Raw genomic sequence first — 14,978 nt, 5'->3', positions numbered from 1 at the left:
CAGGTCACACCTAGACCAGTGTTCACATTCTCAGCGTCTGTCAGAGACAAGGTTCCTTGGTTTTCTGATACAGATGCATATCTTAATTTGATCCTCCTTTTGTTGCATGAATTTTACTGCAGAGCAAGAAATGCAATCATGAAGTGTATTCAACATTTAAAAAGCCTTGTGAATGTTGAATCTACATAACATGTCACATTTCCTGTTGCTGAGGGAATATTGTTGTGTTGTGTGATACTGCTGCCAGTTAAAATGTGGTATCTGTTGTTACACATGTGCATGCCAAATGACAAGATGTTCTTTCCCATACCGGGAGTCGAAAACAGGCCACCTGGGTGAAAACCAGGAATCGTAACCGCTAGACCATATGGGAAGGGATTTAATAATAAAAAAATCATCAAAGACAAATCTATAAATGTTGAAATTATGCCTGTTGTAAATAAAAGCTCCATCTTTTTTCTCAGAGATGTTGGGGAACAGTCCCATATAAAATCTGTCTAAAATGTGTTTAAGCGAGAACAGCCAGACAAACTGAAGAGTATTTTTCCCAGCTTGATTTTGGTCAAATAAATATGTCTTCGAGCCAGCCAGGAGTCGAACCTAGAATCTTCTGATCCGTAGTCAGACACGTTATCCATTGCGCCACTGGCCCCATATTAAAGCTAAAGTCATTTCACACCTAGACCAGTGTTCACATTCTCAGCGTCTGTCACCGACAAGGTTCCTTGGTTTTCTGTTACAGATGCATATCTTAATTTGATCCTCCAGTTGTAGCATGATTTTTACTGCAGAGCAAGAAATGCAAACATGAAGTTTATTCAAGGTTTAGAAAACATTGTACATTTTGAATATACATAACATGTCACATATCCTGTTGCTGAGGGAATGTTGTCATGTTGTGTGATACTGCCACCAGTTCAAATGTGTGATTTGTTGTTACACAAGTGCATGCCAAATGACAAGATGTTCTTTCCCATACCGGGAGTTGAAACCAGGCCACCTGGGTGAAAACCAGGAATCGTAACCGCTAGACCATATGGGAAGGACTTACTAATAAAAAACATCACAGACAAATCTATAAATGTTGAAATTATGCCTGTTGTAATTAAAAGCTCCATCTTTTTTCTCAGAGATGTTGGGGAAAAGTCCCATATAAAATCTGTCTAAAATGTGTTTAAGCGAGAACAGCCAGACACACTGAAAAGTAAAGAGTATTTTTCCCAGCTTGATTTTGGTCAACTAAATATGTCTTCGAGCCAGCCAGGAGTCAAACCTAGAATCTTCTGATCCGTAGTCAGACACATTATCCATTGCGCCACTGGCCCCATATTAAAAGGAAAGTCAGGTCACACCTAGACCAGTGTTCACATTCTCAGCGTCTGTCAGAGACAAGGTTCCTTGGTTTTCTGTTACAGATGCATATCTTAATTTGATCCTCCTTTTGTAGCATGATTTTTTACTGCAGAGCAAGAAATGCAAACATGAAGTTTATTCAAGGTTTAGAAAACATTGTACATTTTGAATATACATAACATGTCACATATCCTGTTGCTGAGGGAATGTTGTCATGTTGTGTGATACTGCCACCAGTTCAAATGTGTGATTTGTTGTTACACAAGTGCATGCCAAATGACAAGATGTTCTTTCCCATACCGGGAGTTGAACCCAGGCGAAAACCAGGCATCCTAACCGCTAGACCATATGGGAAGACACTTACGTAAGAAAAACATCACAGACAAATCTATAAATGTTGAAATTATGACTGTTGTAATTAAAAACTCCATCTTTTTTCTCAGAGATGTTGGGGAAAAGTCCCATATAAAATCTGTCTAAAATGTGTTTAAGCGAGGACAGCCAGACACACTGAAAAGTAAAGAGTATTTTTCCCAGCTTGATTTTGGTCAACTAAATATGTCTTCGAGCCAGCCAGGAGCCAAACCTAGAATCTTCTGATCCGTAGTCAGACACATTATCCTTTGGGCCAAGGCCCCATATCAAAGCCAAAGTCAGGTCACACCTAGACCAGTGTTCACATTCTCAGCGTCTGTCAGAGACAAGGTTCCTTGGTTTTCTGATACAGATGCATATCTTAATTTGATCCTCCTTTTGTTGCATGAATTTTACTGCAGAGCAAGAAATGCAATCATGAAGTGTATTCAACATTTAAAAAGCCTTGTGAATGTTGAATCTACATAACATGTCACATTTCCTGTTGCTGAGGGAATATTGTTGTGTTGTGTGATACTGCTGCCAGTTAAAATGTGGTATCTGTTGTTACACATGTGCATGCCAAATGACAAGATGTTCTTTCCCATACCGGGAGTCGAAAACAGGCCACCTGGGTGAAAACCAGGAATCGTAACCGCTAGACCATATGGGAAGGGATTTAATAATAAAAAAATCATCAAAGACAAATCTATAAATGTTGAAATTATGCCTGTTGTAAATAAAAGCTCCATCTTTTTTTCTCAGAGATGTTGGGGAACAGTCCCATATAAAATCTGTCTAAAATGTGTTTAAGCGAGAACAGCCAGACAAACTGAAGAGTATTTTTCCCAGCTTGATTTTGGTCAAATAAATATGTCTTCGAGCCAGCCAGGAGTCGAACCTAGAATCTTCTGATCCGTAGTCAGACACGTTATCCATTGCGCCACTGGCCCCATATTAAAGCTAAAGTCATTTCACACCTAGACCAGTGTTCACATTCTCAGCGTCTGTCACCGACAAGGTTCCTTGGTTTTCTGTTACAGATGCATATCTTAATTTGATCCTCCAGTTGTAGCATGATTTTTACTGCAGAGCAAGAAATGCAAACATGAAGTTTATTCAAGGTTTAGAAAACATTGTACATTTTGAATATACATAACATGTCACATATCCTGTTGCTGAGGGAATGTTGTCATGTTGTGTGATACTGCCACCAGTTCAAATGTGTGATTTGTTGTTACACAAGTGCATGCCAAATGACAAGATGTTCTTTCCCATACCGGGAGTCGAAAACAGGCCACCTGGGTGAAAACCAGGAATCGTAACCGCTAGACCATATGGGAAGGGATTTAATAATAAAAAAATCATCAAAGACAAATCTATAAATGTTGAAATTATGCCTGTTGTAATAAAAGCTCCATCTTTTTTCTCAGAGATGTTGGGGAACAGTCCCATATAAAATCTGTCTAAAATGTGTTTAAGCGAGAACAGCCAGACAAACTGAAGAGTATTTTTCCCAGCTTGATTTTGGTCAAATAAATATGTCTTCGAGCCAGCCAGGAGTCGAACCTAGAATCTTCTGATCCGTAGTCAGACACGTTATCCATTGCGCCACTGGCCCCATATTAAAGCTAAAGTCATTTCACACCTAGACCAGTGTTCACATTCTCAGCGTCTGTCACCGACAAGGTTCCTTGGTTTTCTGTTACAGATGCATATCTTAATTTGATCCTCCAGTTGTAGCATGATTTTTACTGCAGAGCAAGAAATGCAAACATGAAGTTTATTCAAGGTTTAGAAAACATTGTACATTTTGAATATACATAACATGTCACATATCCTGTTGCTGAGGGAATGTTGTCATGTTGTGTGATACTGCCACCAGTTCAAATGTGTGATTTGTTGTTACACAAGTGCATGCCAAATGACAAGATGTTCTTTCCCATACCGGGAGTTGAACCCAGGCGAAAACCAGGCATCCTAACCGCTAGACCATATGGGAAGACACTTAAGTAAGAAAAACATCACAGACAAATCTATAAATGTTGAAATTATGACTGTTGTAATTAAAAACGTCCATCTTTTTTCTCAGAGATGTTGGGGAAAAGTCCCATATAAAATCTGTCTAAAATGTGTTTAAGCGAGGAACAGCCAGACACACTGAAAAGTAAAGAGTATTTTTCCCAGCTTGATTTTGGTCAACTAAATATGTCTTCGAGCCAGCCAGGAGTCAAACCTAGAATCTTCTGATCCGTAGTCAGACACATTATCCATTGGGCCAAGGCCCCATATCAAAGCCAAAGTCAGGTCACACCTAGACCAGTGTTCACATTCTCAGCTTCTGTCAGAGACAAGGTTCCTTGGTTTTCTGATACAGATGCATATCTTAATTTGATCCTCCTTTTGTTGCATGAATTTTACTGCAGAGCAAGAAATGCAATCATGAAGTGTATTCAACATTTAAAAAGCCTTGTGAATGTTGAATCTACATAACATGTCACATTTCCTGTTGCTGAGGGAATATTGTTGTGTTGTGTGATACTGCTGCCAGTTAAAATGTGGTATCTGTTGTTACACATGTGCATGCCAAATGACAAGATGTTCTTTCCCATACCGGGAGTCGAAAACAGGCCACCTGGGTGAAAACCAGGAATCGTAACCGCTAGACCATATGGGAAGGGATTTAATAATAAAAAATCATCAAAGACAAATCTATAAATGTTGAAATTATGCCTGTTGTAAATAAAAGCTCCATCTTTTTTCTCAGAGATGTTGGGGAACAGTCCCATATAAAATCTGTCTAAAATGTGTTTAAGCGAGAACAGCCAGACAAACTGAAGAGTACTTTTCCCAGCTTGATTTTGGTCAAATAAATATGTCTTCGAGCCAGCCAGGAGTCGAACCTAGAATCTTCTGATCCGTAGTCAGACACGTTATCCATTGCGCCACTGGCCCCATATTAAAGCTAAAGTCATTTCACACCTAGACCAGTGTTCACATTCTCAGCGTCTGTCACCGACAAGGTTCCTTGGTTTTCTGTTACAGATGCATATCTTAATTTGATCCTCCAGTTGTAGCATGATTTTTACTGCAGAGCAAGAAATGCAAACATGAAGTTTATTCAAGGTTTAGAAAACATTGTACATTTTGAATATACATAACATGTCACATATCCTGTTGCTGAGGGAATGTTGTCATGTTGTGTGATACTGCCACCAGTTCAAATGTGTGATTTGTTGTTACACAAGTGCATGCCAAATGACAAGATGTTCTTTCCCATACCAGGAGTTGAACCCAGGCCACCTGGGTGAAAACCAGGCTATCCTAACCGCTAGACCATATGGGAAGACACTTACGTAAGAAAAACATCACAGACAAATCTATAAATGTTGAAATTATGCCTGTTGTAATTAAAAAGTCCATCTTTTTTCTCAGAGATGTTGGGGAAAAGTCCCATAGAAAATGTGTCTAAAATGTGTTTAAGCAAGAACAGCCAGACACACTGAAAAGTAAAGAGTATTTTTCCCAGCTTGATTTTGGTCAACTAAATATGTCTTCGAGCCAGCCAGGAGTCAAACCTAGAATCTTCTGATCCGTAGTCAGACTCATTACCCATTGGGCCAAGGCCCCATATTAAAGCCAAAGTCAGGTCACACCTAGACCAGTGTTCACATTCTCAGCTTCTGTCAGAGACAAGGTTCCTTGGTTTTCTGATACAGATGCATATCTTAATTTGATCCTCCTTTTGTTGCATGAATTTTACTGCAGAGCAAGAAATGCAATCATGAAGTGTATTCAACATTTAAAAAGCCTTGTGAATGTTGAATCTACATAACATGTCACATTTCCTGTTGCTGAGGGAATATTGTTGTGTTGTGTGATACTGCTGCCAGTTAAAATGTGGTATCTGTTGTTACACATGTGCATGCCAAATGACAAGATGTTCTTTCCCATACCGGGAGTCGAAAACAGGCCACCTGGGTGAAAACCAGGAATCGTAACCGCTAGACCATATGGGAAGGGATTTAATAATAAAAAAATCATCAAAGACAAATCTATAAATGTTGAAATTATGCCTGTTGTAAATAAAAGCTCCATCTTTTTTTCTCAGAGATGTTGGGGAACAGTCCCATATAAAATCTGTCTAAAATGTGTTTAAGCGAGAACAGCCAGACAAACTGAAGAGTATTTTTCCCAGCTTGATTTTGGTCAAATAAATATGTCTTCCAGCCAGCCAGGAGTCGAACCTAGAATCTTCTGATCCGTAGTCAGACACGTTATTCATTGCGCCACTGGCCCCATATTAAAGCTAAAGTCATTTCACACCTAGACCAGTGTTCACATTCTCAGCGTCTGTCACCGACAAGGTTCCTTGGTTTTCTGTTACAGATGCATATCTTAATTTGATCCTCCAGTTGTAGCATGATTTTTACTGCAGAGCAAGAAATGCAAACATGAAGTTTATTCAAGGTTTAGAAAACATTGTACATTTTGAATATACATAACATGTCACATATCCTGTTGCTGAGGGAATGTTGTCATGTTGTGTGATACTGCCACCAGTTCAAATGTGTGATTTGTTGTTACACAAGTGCATGCCAAATGACAAGATGTTCTTTCCCATACCGGGAGTTGAACCCAGGCCACCTGGGTGAAAACCAGGTATCCTAACCGCTAGACCATATGGGAAGACACTTACTTAAGAAAAACATCACAGACAAATCTATAAATGTTGAAATTATGCCTGTTGTAATTAAAAAGTCCATCTTTTTTCTCAGAGATGTTGGGGAAAAGTCCCATAGAAAATGTGTCTAAAATGTGTTTAAGCAAGAACAGCCAGACACACTGAAAAGTAAAGAGTATTTTTCCCAGCTTGATTTTGGTCAACTAAATATGTCTTCGAGCCAGCCAGGAGTCAAACCTAGAATCTTCTGATCCGTAGTCAGACACATTATCCATTGGGCCAAGGCCCCATATTAAAGCCAAAGTCAGGTCACACCTAGACCAGTGTTCACATTCTCAGCGTCTGTCAGAGTCAAGGTTCCTTGGTTTTCTGATACAGATGCATATCTTAATTTGATCCTCCTTTTTTTGCATGAATTTTACTGCAGAGCAAGAAATGCAATCATGAAGTGTATTCAACATTTAAAAAGCCTTGTGAATGTTGAATCTACATAACATGTCACATTTCCTGTTGCTGAGGGAATATGGTTGTGTTGTGTGATACTGCTGCCAGTTAAAATGTGGTATCTGTTGTTACACATGTGCATGCCAAATGACAAGATGTTCTTTCCCATACCGGGAGTCGAAAACAGGCCACCTGGGTGAAAACCAGGAATCGTAACCGCTAGACCATATGGGAAGGGATTTAATAATAAAAAAATCATCAAAGACAAATCTATAAATGTTGAAATTATGCCTGTTGTAAATAAAAGCTCCATCTTTTTTCTCAGAGATGTTGGGGAACAGTCCCATATAAAATCTGTCTAAAATGTGTTTAAGCGAGAACAGCCAGACAAACTGAAGAGTATTTTTCCCAGCTTGATTTTGGTCAAATAAATATGTCTTCGAGCCAGCCAGGAGTCGAACCTAGAATCTTCTGATCCGTAGTCAGACACGTTATCCATTGCGCCACTGGCCCCATATTAAAGCTAAAGTCATTTCACACCTAGACCAGTGTTCACATTCTCAGCGTCTGTCACCGACAAGGTTCCTTGGTTTTCTGTTACAGATGCATATCTTAATTTGATCCTCCAGTTGTAGCATGATTTTTACTGCAGAGCAAGAAATGCAAACATGAAGTTTATTCAAGGTTTAGAAAACATTGTACATTTTGAATATACATAACATGTCACATATCCTGTTGCTGAGGGAATGTTGTCATGTTGTGTGATACTGCCACCAGTTCAAATGTGTGATTTGTTGTTACACAAGTGCATGCCAAATGACAAGATGTTCTTTCCCATACCGGGAGTTGAACCCAGGCCACCTGGGTGAAAACCAGGTATCCTAACCGCTAGACCATATGGGAAGACACTTACGTAAGAAAAACATCACAGACAAATCTATAAATGTTGAAATTATGCCTGTTGTAATTAAAAACTCCATCTTTTTTCTCAGAGATGTTGGGGAAAAGTCCCATATAAAATCTGTCTAAAATGTGTTTAAGCAGAGAACAGCCAGACACACTGAAAAGTAAAGAGTATTTTTCCCAGCTTGATTTTGGTCAACTAAATATGTCTTCGAGCCAGCCAGGAGTCAAACCTAGAATCTTCTGATCCGTAGTCAGACACATTATCCATTGGGCCAAGGCCCCATATTAAAGCCAAAGTCAGGTCACACCTAGACCAGTGTTCACATTCTCAGCGTCTGTCAGAGACAAGGTTCCTTGGTTTTCTGATACAGATGCATATCTTAATTTGATCCTCCTTTTGTTGCATGAATTTTACTGCAGAGCAAGAAATGCAATCATGAAGTGTATTCAACATTTAAAAAGCCTTGTGAATGTTGAATCTACATAACATGTAACATTTCCTGTTGCTGAGGGAATATTGTTGTGTTGTGTGATACTGCTGCCAGTTAAAATGTGGTATCTGTTGTTACACATGTGCATGCCAAATGACAAGATGTTCTTTCCCATACTGGGAGTCGAAAACAGGCCACCTGGGTGAAAACCAGGAATCGTAACCGCTAGACCATATGGGAAGGGATTTAATAATAAAAAAATCATCAAAGACAAATCTATAAATGTTGAAATTATGCCTGTTGTAAATAAAAGCTCCATCTTTTTTCTCAGAGATGTTGGGGAACAGTCCCATATAAAATCTGTCTAAAATGTGTTTAAGCGAGAACAGCCAGACAAACTGAAGAGTATTTTTCCCAGCTTGATTTTGGTCAAATAAATATGTCTTCGAGCCAGCCAGGAGTCGAACCTAGAATCTTCTGATCCGTAGTCAGACACGTTATCCATTGCGCCACTGGCCCCATATTAAAGCTAAAGTCATTTCACACCTAGACCAGTGTTCACATTCTCAGCGTCTGTCACCGACAAGGTTCCTTGGTTTTCTGTTACAGATGCATATCTTAATTTGATCCTCCAGTTGTAGCATGATTTTTACTGCAGAGCAAGAAATGCAAACATGAAGTTTATTCAAGGTTTAGAAAACATTGTACATTTTGAATATACATAACATGTCACATATCCTGTTGCTGAGGGAATGTTGTCATGTTGTGTGATACTGCCACCAGTTCAAATGTGTGATTTGTTGTTACACAAGTGCATGCCAAATGACAAGATGTTCTTTCCCATACCGGGAGTTGAACCCGGGCCACCTGGGTGAAAACCAGGTATCCTAACCGCTAGACCATATGGGAACACACTTACTTAAGAAAAACATCACAGACAAATCTATAAATGTTGAAATTATGCCTGTTGTAATTAAAAAGTCCATCTTTTTTCTCAGAGATGTTGGGGAAAAGTCCCATAGAAAATGTGTCTAAAATGTGTTTAAGCAAGAACAGCCAGACACACTGAAAAGTAAAGAGTATTTTTCCCAGCTTGATTTTGGTCAACTAAATATGTCTTCGAGCCAGCCAGGAGTCAAACCTAGAATCTTCTGATCCGTAGTCAGACTCATTACCCATTGGGCCAAGGCCCCATATTAAAGCCAAAGTCAGGTCACACCTAGACCAGTGTTCACATTCTCAGCTTCTGTCAGAGACAAGGTTCCTTGGTTTTCTGATACAGATGCATATCTTAATTTGATCCTCCTTTTGTTGCATGAATTTTACTGCAGAGCAAGAAATGCAATCATGAAGTGTATTCAACATTTAAAAAGCCTTGTGAATGTTGAATCTACATAACATGTCACATTTCCTGTTGCTGAGGGAATATTGTTGTGTTGTGTGATACTGCTGCCAGTTAAAATGTGGTATCTGTTGTTACACAAGTGCATGCCAAATGACAAGATGTTCTTTCCCATACCGGGAGTCGAAAACAGGCCACCTGGGTGAAAACCAGGAATCGTAACCGCTAGACCATATGGGAAGGGATTTAATAATAAAAAAATCATCAAAGACAAATCTATAAATGTTGAAATTATGCCTGTTGTAAATAAAAGCTCCATCTTTTTTCTCAGAGATGTTGGGGAACAGTCCCATATAAAATCTGTCTAAAATGTGTTTAAGCGAGAACAGCCAGACAAACTGAAGAGTATTTTTCCCAGCTTGATTTTGGTCAAATAAATATGTCTTCGAGCCAGCCAGGAGTCGAACCTAGAATCTTCTGATCCGTAGTCAGACACGTTATCCATTGCGCCACTGGCCCCATATTAAAGCTAAAGTCATTTCACACCTAGACCAGTGTTCACATTCTCAGCGTTTGTCACCGACAAGGTTCCTTGGTTTTCTGTTACAGATGCATATCTTAATTTGATCCTCCAGTTGTAGCATGATTTTTACTGCAGAGCAAGAAATGCAAACATGAAGTTTATTCAAGGTTTAGAAAACATTGTACATTTTGAATATACATAACATGTCACATATCCTGTTGCTGAGGGAATGTTGTCATGTTGTGTGATACTGCCACCAGTTCAAATGTGTGATTTGTTGTTACACAAGTGCATGCCAAATGACAAGATGTTCTTTCCCATACCGGGAGTTGAACCGGCACTGGCTGAAAACCAGGCTATCCTAACCGCTAGACCATATGGGAAGACACTTACTTAAGAAAAACATCAAAGACAAATCTATAAATGTTGAAATTATGCCTGTTGTAATTAAAAAGCTCCATCTTTTTTCTCAGAGATGTTGGGGAAAAGTCCCATAGAAAATGTGTCTAAAATGTGTTTAAGCAAGAACAGCCAGACACACTGAAAAGTAAAGAGTATTTTTCCCAGCTTGATTTTGGTCAACTAAATATGTCTTCGAGCCAGCCAGGAGTCAAACCTAGAATCTTCTGATCCGTAGTCAGACACATTATCCATTGGGCCAAGGCCCCATATTAAAGCCAAAGTCAGGTCACACCTAGACCAGTGTTCACATTCTCAGCTTCTGTCAGAGACAAGGTTCCTTGGTTTTCTGATACAGATGCATATCTTAATTTGATCCTCCTTTTGTTGCATGAATTTTACTGCAGAGCAAGAAATGCAATCATGAAGTGTATTCAACATTTAAAAAGCCTTGTGAATGTTGAATCTACATAACATGTCACATTTCCTGTTGCTGAGGGAATATTGTTGTGTTGTGTGATACTGCTGCCAGTTAAAATGTGGTATCTGTTGTTACACATGTGCATGCCAAATGACAAGATGTTCTTTCCCATACCGGGAGTCGAAAACAGGCCACCTGGGTGAAAACCAGGAATCGTAACCGCTAGACCATATGGGAAGGGATTTAATAATAAAAAAATCATCAAAGACAAATCTATAAATGTTGAAATTATGCCTGTTGTAAATAAAAGCTCCATCTTTTTTCTCAGAGATGTTGGGGAACAGTCCCATATAAAATCTGTCTAAAATGTGTTTAAACGAGAACAGCCAGACAAACTGAAGAGTATTTTTCCCAGCTTGATTTTGGTCAAATAAATATGTCTTCGAGCCAGCCAGGAGTCGAACCTAGAATCTTCTGATCCGTAGTCAGACACGTTATCCATTGCGCCACTGGCCCCATATTAAAGCTAAAGTCATTTCACACCTAGACCAGTGTTCACATTCTCAGCGTCTGTCACCGACAAGGTTCCTTGGTTTTCTGTTACAGATGCATATCTTAATTTGATCCTCCAGTTGTAGCATGATTTTTACTGCAGAGCAAGAAATGCAAACATGAAGTTTATTCAAGGTTTAGAAAACATTGTACATTTTGAATATACATAACATGTCACATATCCTGTTGCTGAGGGAATGTTGTCATGTTGTGTGATACTGCCACCAGTTCAAATGTGTGATTTGTTGTTACACAAGTGCATGCCAAATGACAAGATGTTCTTTCCCATACCGGGAGTTGAACCCAGGCCACCTGGGTGAAAACCAGGTATCCTAACCGCTAGACCATATGGGAACACACTTACTTAAGAAAAACATCACAGACAAATCTATAAATGTTGAAATTATGCCTGTTGTAATTAAAAAGTCCATCTTTTTTCTCAGAGATGTTGGGGAAAAGTCCCATAGAAAATGTGTCTAAAATGTGTTTAAGCAAGAACAGCCAGACACACTGAAAAGTAAAGAGTATTTTTCCCAGCTTGATTTTGGTCAACTAAATATGTCTTCGAGCCAGCCAGGAGTCAAACCTAGAATCTTCTGATCCGTAGTCAGACACATTATCCATTGGGCCAAGGCCCCATATCAAAGCCAAAGTCAGGTCACACCTAGACCAGTGTTCACATTCTCAGCGTCTGTCAGAGACAAGGTTCCTTGGTTTTCTGATACAGATGCATATCTTAATTTGATCCTCCTTTTGTTGCATGAATTTTACTGCAGAGCAAGAAATGCAATCATGAAGTGTATTCAACATTTAAAAAGCCTTGTGAATGTTGAATCTACATAACATGTCACATTTCCTGTTGCTGAGGGAATATTGTTGTGTTGTGTGATACTGCTGCCAGTTAAAATGTGGTATCTGTTGTTACACATGTGCATGCCAAATGACAAGATGTTCTTTCCCATACCGGGAGTCGAAAACAGGCCACCTGGGTGAAAACCAGGAATCGTAACCGCTAGACCATATGGGAAGGGATTTAATAATAAAAAAATCATCAAAGACAAATCTATAAATGTTGAAATTATGCCTGTTGTAAATAAAAGCTCCATCTTTTTTCTCAGAGATGTTGGGGAACAGTCCCATATAAAATCTGTCTAAAATGTGTTTAAGCGAGAACAGCCAGACAAACTGAAGAGTATTTTTCCCAGCTTGATTTTGGTCAAATAAATATGTCTTCGAGCCAGCCAGGAGTCGAACCTAGAATCTTCTGATCCGTAGTCAGACACGTTATCCATTGCGCCACTGGCCCCATATTAAAGCTAAAGTCATTTCACACCTAGACCAGTGTTCACATTCTCAGCGTCTGTCACCGACAAGGTTCCTTGGTTTTCTGTTACAGATGCATATCTTAATTTGATCCTCCAGTTGTAGCATGATTTTTACTGCAGAGCAAGAAATGCAAACATGAAGTTTATTCAAGGTTTAGAAAACATTGTACATTTTGAATATACATAACATGTCACATATCCTGTTGCTGAGGGAATGTTGTCATGTTGTGTGATACTGCCACCAGTTCAAATGTGTGATTTGTTGTTACACAAGTGCATGCCAAATGACAAGATGTTCTTTCCCATACCGGGAGTTGAACCCAGGCGAAAACCAGGCATCCTAACCGCTAGACCATATGGGAAGACACTTACGTAAGAAAAACATCACAGACAAATCTATAAATGTTGAAATTATGCCTGTTGTAATTAAAAAGTCCATCTTTTTTCTCAGAGATGTTGGGGAAAAGTCCCATATAAAATCTGTCTAAAATGTGTTTAAGCGAGGACAGCCAGACACACTGAAAAGTAAAGAGTATTTTTCCCAGCTTGATTTTGGTCAACTAAATATGTCTTCGAGCCAGCCAGGAGTCAAACCTAGAATCTTCTGATCCGTAGTCAGACACATTATCCATTGGGCCAAGGCCCCATATCAAAGCCAAAGTCAGGTCACACCTAGACCAGTGTTCACATTCTCAGCGTCTGTCAGAGACAAGGTTCCTTGGTTTTCTGATACAGATGCATATCTTAATTTGATCCTCCTTTTGTTGCATGAATTTTACTGCAGAGCAAGAAATGCAATCATGAAGTGTATTCAACATTTAAAAAGCCTTGTGAATGTTGAATCTACATAACATGTCACATTTCCTGTTGCTGAGGGAATATTGTTGTGTTGTGTGATACTGCTGCCAGTTAAAATGTGGTATCTGTTGTTACACATGTGCATGCCAAATGACAAGATGTTCTTTCCCATACCGGGAGTCGAAAACAGGCCACCTGGGTGAAAACCAGGAATCGTAACCGCTAGACCATATGGGAAGGGATTTAATAATAAAAAAATCATCAAAGACAAATCTATAAATGTTGAAATTATGCCTGTTGTAAATAAAAGCTCCATCTTTTTTTCTCAGAGATGTTGGGGAACAGTCCCATATAAAATCTGTCTAAAATGTGTTTAAGCGAGAACAGCCAGACAAACTGAAGAGTATTTTTCCCAGCTTGATTTTGGTCAAATAAATATGTCTTCGAGCCAGCCAGGAGTCGAACCTAGAATCTTCTGATCCGTAGTCAGACACGTTATCCATTGCGCCACTGGCCCCATATTAAAGCTAAAGTCATTTCACACCTAGACCAGTGTTCACATTCTCAGCGTCTGTCACCGACAAGGTTCCTTGGTTTTCTGTTACAGATGCATATCTTAATTTGATCCTCCAGTTGTAGCATGATTTTTACTGCAGAGCAAGAAATGCAAACATGAAGTTTATTCAAGGTTTAGAAAACATTGTACATTTTGAATATACATAACATGTCACATATCCTGTTGCTGAGGGAATGTTGTCATGTTGTGTGATACTGCCACCAGTTCAAATGTGTGATTTGTTGTTACACAAGTGCATGCCAAATGACAAGATGTTCTTTCCCATACCGGGAGTTGAACCCGGCACTGGCGAAAACCAGGCATCCTAACCGCTAGACCATATGGGAAGACACTTACGTAAGAAAAACATCACAGACAAATCTATAAATGTTGAAATTATGACTGTTGTAATTAAAAACTCCATCTTTTTTCTCAGAGATGTTGGGGAAAAGTCCCATATAAAATGTTGTCTAAAATGTGTTTAAGCAGAGGAACAGCCAGACACACTGAAAAGTAAAGAGTATTTTTCCCAGCTTGATTTTGGTCAACTAAATATGTCTTCGAGCCAGCCAGGAGTCAACCTAGAATCTTCTGATCCGTAGTCAGACACATTATCCATTGGCCAGGCCCCATATAAAGCCAAGTCAGGTCACACCTAGACCAGTGTTCACATTCTCAGCTTCTGTCAGAGACAAGGTTCCTTGGTTTTCTGATACAGATGCATATCTTAATTTGATCCTCCTTTTGTTGCATGCATTTTACTGCAGAGCAAGAAATGCAATCATGAAGTGTATTCAACATTTAAAAAGCCTTGTGAATGGTGAATCTACATAACATGTAACATTTCTGTTGCTGAGGAATATGTTGTGTTGTGTGATACTGCTGCCAGT

The 14,978-nt window shown here is 39.2% G+C and overlaps 16 non-coding genes across 16 annotated transcripts; all 16 read right to left on the bottom strand.

Annotated features, from left to right (window-relative positions):
• Positions 1 to 579: 579 nt before the first annotated feature.
• On the bottom strand, positions 580 to 652 carry trnar-acg (transfer RNA arginine (anticodon ACG)). The gene has a single exon. It is a non-coding gene; the product is annotated as a tRNA-Arg (tRNA).
• Positions 653 to 970: 318 nt separating this feature from the next.
• trnae-uuc (transfer RNA glutamic acid (anticodon UUC)) lies at positions 971 to 1,042 on the bottom strand. Its single transcript has one exon. It is a non-coding gene; the product is annotated as a tRNA-Glu (tRNA).
• Positions 1,043 to 2,587: 1,545 nt separating this feature from the next.
• Positions 2,588 to 2,660, bottom strand: trnar-acg (transfer RNA arginine (anticodon ACG)). The gene has a single exon. It is a non-coding gene; the product is annotated as a tRNA-Arg (tRNA).
• Positions 2,661 to 3,255: 595 nt separating this feature from the next.
• On the bottom strand, positions 3,256 to 3,328 carry trnar-acg (transfer RNA arginine (anticodon ACG)). The gene has a single exon. It is a non-coding gene; the product is annotated as a tRNA-Arg (tRNA).
• A 1,261-nt stretch (positions 3,329 to 4,589) lies between these two features.
• trnar-acg (transfer RNA arginine (anticodon ACG)) lies at positions 4,590 to 4,662 on the bottom strand. Its single transcript has one exon. It is a non-coding gene; the product is annotated as a tRNA-Arg (tRNA).
• Positions 4,663 to 6,324: 1,662 nt separating this feature from the next.
• On the bottom strand, positions 6,325 to 6,396 carry trnae-uuc (transfer RNA glutamic acid (anticodon UUC)). Its single transcript has one exon. It is a non-coding gene; the product is annotated as a tRNA-Glu (tRNA).
• Positions 6,397 to 7,275: 879 nt separating this feature from the next.
• On the bottom strand, positions 7,276 to 7,348 carry trnar-acg (transfer RNA arginine (anticodon ACG)). Its single transcript has one exon. It is a non-coding gene; the product is annotated as a tRNA-Arg (tRNA).
• A 318-nt stretch (positions 7,349 to 7,666) lies between these two features.
• Positions 7,667 to 7,738, bottom strand: trnae-uuc (transfer RNA glutamic acid (anticodon UUC)). The gene has a single exon. It is a non-coding gene; the product is annotated as a tRNA-Glu (tRNA).
• A 602-nt stretch (positions 7,739 to 8,340) lies between these two features.
• trnae-uuc (transfer RNA glutamic acid (anticodon UUC)) lies at positions 8,341 to 8,412 on the bottom strand. The gene has a single exon. It is a non-coding gene; the product is annotated as a tRNA-Glu (tRNA).
• A 206-nt stretch (positions 8,413 to 8,618) lies between these two features.
• Positions 8,619 to 8,691, bottom strand: trnar-acg (transfer RNA arginine (anticodon ACG)). Its single transcript has one exon. It is a non-coding gene; the product is annotated as a tRNA-Arg (tRNA).
• A 318-nt stretch (positions 8,692 to 9,009) lies between these two features.
• trnae-uuc (transfer RNA glutamic acid (anticodon UUC)) lies at positions 9,010 to 9,081 on the bottom strand. The gene has a single exon. It is a non-coding gene; the product is annotated as a tRNA-Glu (tRNA).
• An 879-nt stretch (positions 9,082 to 9,960) lies between these two features.
• Positions 9,961 to 10,033, bottom strand: trnar-acg (transfer RNA arginine (anticodon ACG)). Its single transcript has one exon. It is a non-coding gene; the product is annotated as a tRNA-Arg (tRNA).
• A 1,267-nt stretch (positions 10,034 to 11,300) lies between these two features.
• Positions 11,301 to 11,373, bottom strand: trnar-acg (transfer RNA arginine (anticodon ACG)). Its single transcript has one exon. It is a non-coding gene; the product is annotated as a tRNA-Arg (tRNA).
• A 318-nt stretch (positions 11,374 to 11,691) lies between these two features.
• On the bottom strand, positions 11,692 to 11,763 carry trnae-uuc (transfer RNA glutamic acid (anticodon UUC)). The gene has a single exon. It is a non-coding gene; the product is annotated as a tRNA-Glu (tRNA).
• An 879-nt stretch (positions 11,764 to 12,642) lies between these two features.
• On the bottom strand, positions 12,643 to 12,715 carry trnar-acg (transfer RNA arginine (anticodon ACG)). The gene has a single exon. It is a non-coding gene; the product is annotated as a tRNA-Arg (tRNA).
• Positions 12,716 to 13,976: 1,261 nt separating this feature from the next.
• Positions 13,977 to 14,049, bottom strand: trnar-acg (transfer RNA arginine (anticodon ACG)). Its single transcript has one exon. It is a non-coding gene; the product is annotated as a tRNA-Arg (tRNA).
• Positions 14,050 to 14,978: the final 929 nt, after the last annotated feature.

This window comes from Salmo trutta, unplaced genomic scaffold (assembly GCF_901001165.1).
Source record: "Salmo trutta unplaced genomic scaffold, fSalTru1.1, whole genome shotgun sequence".
In the NCBI taxonomy this organism is placed as follows: Eukaryota; Metazoa; Chordata; class Actinopteri; order Salmoniformes; family Salmonidae; genus Salmo; species Salmo trutta.
Note: the sequence above shows the minus strand (reverse complement) of the source record. Positions and strands in the feature narration are given on the sequence as shown.